This window comes from Larus michahellis, chromosome 2 (genome assembly GCF_964199755.1).
Source record: "Larus michahellis chromosome 2, bLarMic1.1, whole genome shotgun sequence".
Taxonomy (NCBI): domain Eukaryota; kingdom Metazoa; phylum Chordata; class Aves; order Charadriiformes; family Laridae; genus Larus; species Larus michahellis.
Window position 1 is genome coordinate 2723493 of NC_133897.1, and position 6072 is coordinate 2729564.

The window sequence follows — 6072 nt, forward strand, 5'->3', positions numbered from 1 at the left end:
GGAACAGGTTGCCCAGAGAGGTGGTGGAGGCCCCATCCCTGGAGACATCCAAGGCCAGGCTTGATGAAGCTCTGAGCAATCTGATCTAGATAAAGATGTCCCTGCTTACTGCAGGGGGTTTGGACTAGATGACCTTTAAATGTCCCTTCACACCAAACACATTCTATGATTCTATGGTTCTATGATTCTAGTCACACCTAGATGAAATAGCTTTTAAAACTGGTGCAGCTAGATTTGCAAGAGGTTCTCTTACTATCCCCTAAATTCATACATAGCTTTTCCCATATAATCTTCTGGTTCATGAAAAATTGTCCTTAGTTTCTTGGGAGCAGATTTGCAACCATCATTGCTCTTGAAATCAGAGAGGCTTTATCACAGGGAAGAGTCTTTTATTGCTCAACAGAAGTAAATTTTCGTACTGAACATAGAACATGGTCAAATATACTGTTTGCAAATGGTGAAAATGCACAATCCAACAAAAAGGATAATTTCCAAAAAAGCTCCTGGGCCAAAACCATCCCAGCCATAGAACTCCAGCACTTTGAAGCTCTGTGCCCCACAAAATTGCCCCATAAAAAATGTCAAGCAATTTGCAGAAGCAACTTGGGAGGTTTACGTCCCATTTGATTGTAAACACCTGCTAATATTTTTATTATTTTTCCTTCCATTAGTATTCCTTCTCTTTCTTTTCTCTTTCTCTGTCTTTTTAATTTTGTTTCTTTATTCTTTTCTGGCAGCCTCAAAAGGGTGACAGAAAAAATAAACACTAAGAAAGTAAGAGAACCTTGGGTAGACCGCGGGAGATGTTAAAAGCTGCAAAGTGGTCATTTGCTGCATGTAAGAATTTTATTGCTCCTATATAACTCTAGTGTACTCCTTAAGTCTCACCCACTGGAACCCCAGCTATTAATAACAGCTTCCCTGTGTGGATAACTAACTACTAGGAACTTCCTAAAGCCAAAATAATTTTGAAAAAAAGTGTGATATGATGTTCTAAGGAGACAATCCCACGAACATTGCTAAACTGGACCTACTTCAAAAAGGTCCTGAGATATCTACCATATTGTTCCTTCGGAACGTGGACTAGAATGGTTTTCTTCACGTGTCCCCACCCCATCCTGTGCAGTCATTTTGTACAAACCTTTCCATAAATTGGTCCCATTTCAGCTCAGAATGGTGCTGGAATAAGCTACAGTGCCTTTTTCACCATTCCTGTTTACCATGTAGGCCTTTTGCAGCCCCTGAGACCACAGATGCGTATTCTCTCAAAGGGCTGTGATCTTGCCCGTCAGTCTCCTGTAGTCTATTTGGTATTGCACGATTTCAAGTGGGCTGAGCTTCACACCCATCTTCCCCTCCCTGTTTGCACCACCTCACTGTTCTGCTAGTGACTTCAGTCTGCTGGTGTCCTCAGGCTTTTGCTCACCTACTTAAATTTCTTCTGACTCTCCAATATGAAACTTCTCTAGGTCATCTAGGTTAATCTCATCAATATGAGATTATAAATAATTTTTTTAGGGTGTAGTGCCAGGGCAAGCTCCCTTCCTCCCTGTTATACCTTTTTGTCCGTCTGTGTATGCCCTACTTTCAATTCATTCATGGCTGCTTGCTCCCTTATGGGCACCAAGAGAAGATGTCTGCTCAAGCTCCTGTCTGGCACTGCCTTATCAAACTCCTCTGCAGAGCATTGACACTTTTTGTCTGGTACAGGCTCCTTCTCAAAATCAGTCACCCAGAGCTTAACTCTTGCTTGAGACTTCTAAGAGAAAATGATGGATGAATTAAATGTAACCAAAGATTAGACATGACCTGGTCTTTTCAACCTTCTACCAAGTGAGTGTCGGGATCTCATGAGGCTGTAGGTTCTCCACAGCAGAAAGCTAGTGTTCAAGGCCAGGTTGGATGGGACTTTGAGCAACCTGGTCTAGTGGGATGATCTTTAAGCTCCCTTCCAATGCAAACCATTCTGCGATTCTGTGATTCTTTACATAGGTTGCCCTGTTGTTGGCTTCTGTCAATTAACCATTAATTAGTCACTCATTCCAAACATATTGCTGTTCCAAGCTATGGAAGATACATTCATTTCATTATTGCCAGATCTTATATCTGCCAAACTTGTGACTTTTCCTTTATAAATGAAATCCACTTCTATTCGTGCATAGCTTAGACCTCTCCTGATAATAGAGAGTAAACTCTAGTCGTACTTTCTCTGTGAAAGGTGGCCAATCCTGATATACAGGAGCTGTTTAACTGTATGCTACACCTCTTCCATCCTCTGTTGCATTCCCACAAGTCTCTCAGACAACTTGTACCCGAGCACAGACACAACTGTGACCTTGTGGACAAATGTCATGCATCAATTAAACTCAGAATATTTCCATTCACAGCAGGTTGGACCATCTCCTCTCCTTGTGCTGCTGCATCCAATGCAGTAGTGTGATTTCTCCATGATACTGCTCTGTAGCTGGGCTGCACAGCCCCTGCCATGACCCCAGGAGAACTAAAGGGGTTGCTCTCCTTCAAAGTACACAGCAAGTTGTTCCTTTTCAGCAGTTCTTCGTTGCTTTGTTTTAAAAGCTGCTTGATTCTTCTTACAGTCACTGTCTTGGTGGATGACTGACTAATGCCACCGTGGGTCATATACTGGCTGTTAGGTAAAGTCAGGAGAAGATCATCTGGAGTAGTTTTTATCCTACCTACACGCATACTGAAAGCCAACCACAAAGTTCTTTGCAACTTCTATCCACTTTCTCTCATAATTTTAATGCCTTTTAGCATGATTTTCTCCCAGATTTCTCATTGTGCTTCTGTAATGAACTCATGGTGACTCTCCTCCCCTTTTTACCCAGGTTAAAACTAGCACTGTACTTTGCATCCCTCATTTGGCCCAGCACGATCTGAAATCATGATAGGATATGATGATGTGTATATAATTCCTTGGTTGCCTGAAGCTGAAGTAGATTGCTACTCTGACCTGATCTGGCAAGTCACAACTCCCTCAGGCTGTGCACCGAAGTTTTAAAATATTTTAAAGGCAGAGATTCAAAGTTCATTACCAAATCAAATATGTCACTAAAGTTTAGCACTGGTAAAAGCCAGAATCTTGATCCAGCCTCATATCTCCCTATCCATTGAGGTTACTAAGTAAAATATGAAAAATTTAGATTTTTTTTGTGTGTGCCCCCCCCCTCTATTCCACTAATACTAGAGATCAGATATGGTTTCATAGCTGACAAAGAAATTCCCTTCCATTTCATTCATCTCTGGTCTTTTGAAACTTACCACTTTGTTCTACATAGCTTTAAATTACATTGTTTTCTGTTCTTGACCTTGAGCTGTCATTCCACTTAACTGTGAACAGGAAAGAATAAAGAAGGTCACCACGGGATTTTTGGCAGAACACAGGAAGGGGAAAAAAAAAAGTGATTTTTTAAGAGTCCTTTGCATGAGTCAGAATTTCATCTTAAAGAACATAATTGCTCCATTGCTCAATTGTGGCTTAGGGTCTTATTAGCAGAGGAAAAAAATGTGCTTCTTCACTAGTCAGCGCTCCTCCAGACTGCAGCAGCCATGCCAACTTCTTGAGGATACATCTGCAGAAGGGAACATTAATTCCATGGTGCCTGTTTGTTATTAACACCCTGCTCTGATTGTGTACTGTGCTGGAGGAGAGTGTTCAAGGCCGGGTTGGATGGGGATTTGAGCGACCTGGTCTAGTGGAAGGTGTCCCTGCCCATGGCAGGAGGGTTGGAATGAGATGATCTTTAAGGTCCCTTCCAACCTAAACCATTCTATGATTCTACAAGCTGCATTTATGTCTCCATGGCCAGGGCAGAAGTGGAAGGCAGGAGAGGGAAACAAGGGACAGTCATGCTTGAGAAAATTCACTGGAGCAAGTAGAACCAGACCACTGTTTAAACACAGCAGTTCTCAGTACTTAATACATACCAAAGCTGATGATTTTAACAAAAGCCCCTTGAAGAATTACATTCGCTCCTGCTACCTTCTCCAATGTGGCCCTAGAAGATCAAAATCTGAAAGCCAGTGGTCAAACGCTGCATCCCTTCATTACTCTTCTATGGGTTGAAATGTTTGCTGAGCAAATAACATACTGTGAGACGTATCATAGTTTTGCTCTAGATTTGGTCACTGAAGTGATGCCTCATTGTAGCCTAATTATTCTGTGTGGGTAACATATTCCCCATAGGCTCTGAGCTGAGACCCAGGGTGCTGGGAGCAGTGTTACATGAATGAAAGTGGTATTGATTTTCTTCTTTTTTGCCCTTTTTCTGACCCTTCCCTTTCCCAGATTACAGTTTTGTCCAAATCAGAACATATTGTGATAACCGCTTGGGTCAGAACCAACAGATCTTTTTGGTGTGAAGTGAAAAAAAAAAAAAAAAAGAGAGAAAAACCTGAGCGAATCTTGAAAAAAAAGATTTATTTGAGCATTTCTAAAATGAAATGTTTTGACTGCGGGGCTAGAGACAGGAAGAAACTTGCATGGTGTTTGCGAAAATAAAACTCCAACTGCCTTATCTATACCTTAAATCATCAGGACACTTGTCAAAGAGGCAGCAGCAATGCTACAATGCGGTGTGCTGACATCAGCTTGTTCATCTTTCGAGGCACAGCAGAGGGTCTACCAGAGGTGGAAGTTCATGCTGTAGAGGATCTACCGCAGGACGTGCTTGAACTCTTCTGCTCTTGAATGAGTTGAACTTTCTTTCTCTGTCCCAGTGGATATTTAAACATGACACAAAGTGTAATAGTTTTTATAAGGGAGAACCCACACTTAGCAGATAAGATGTGTTCCTTGGTAGCAAAATAACAGGAATTTAGATCAGGCAAAGGAGTTTTCCACAGCCAAAGCAAATATATAAAACACCCAGCTATAAGAGGTTTCATGCTGGCCGTCTGTCTTTTGCCTGGTTAGGGTTGAACACTCAGGGCTCAATTCAGCTGCTTGTGCATCAGGATTCGGGGCCATTTCGGGAGCTGTGGGGCTGTGGCTGCTGTTCCAGGAGGTCACCGCAGTGTCCCATAGGTCCTGTCTCTCATCTGCCTGTCCTGTGTCAACCTCTCAAATACCCCAAAAGCCCTAGACATTTGGTGTGAGTAACCACACTGAGGCTCAATATAGTAAGCAGAGTCCAAGGTGTGGTCCCGTTGTCTCAATACAGATGTACAGAGCCACCTGAAGCATCAAGGGCTGTCTGACATACCCACACAAGCTGTATGGCAGAGACACGCTCCTGTCTAGAGGCAGTGGGAGAGCCGGTGGAATATCCCAGGGCACCTCAAGCAGGCACCTGGGTTCAAACAACTGACCTGATCCATACCATGTTGGCTGAGCAGCTCTTCTCTGATGCCTAGATCTTTTCAAAATCTTCTTCAGCTTTAGCCCCACAGCTCTACTACCAATTATATGAAGGAACTCCTTTAGGTCACAGCAAAGATATTGGTTCATGAAAACATACCTTTTTTAAAATTTATTTTAGTTTTCTGAAAACCAGAACAAAATCACCAGAATTAAAACGATCTCCTCAGCCAGTGCGCAACAGAATTGGGATATATGGCTTGTAAAGGTGTTTCTTGCCCCACAGAAAAAGCAGTCTTCGTAAAGAAGGCAGAACCAGTAAACTCATTTTATAAAGGAAAGGTTTTGTCTGTGTGTGTGTGTATCTGCACGATCTGGAATGAGGCAGTGTTAATAGTAAGTGATATGAGTTGTTCAATATCCAGCAAAAAAATATGTAGCAGAGCAAAATTTCCTAATAACCGTATTCCCACTCCAGAATTTTAATAATAAGGCTATCTTTCCTTTTATTCTTATCTAATTCTGACAGATTTATACCGGTGTATACTGGTATACTGGAGTAAATCACACTTGTACAGAAGTGAGAATGCTTTTGGGTCATTCCTGTGACTATAAGCCCTCTCCTAGGGGGAAAATATTTTGTTCTGAAGTGAAGGAGCTAACATGGTTTTATTTATGTCATCTTTGTTAGTAGGACCCGCATTATTCTGTAGCATGCTATGCTAACGTGAGTGATCGATTTTAGACCTTAT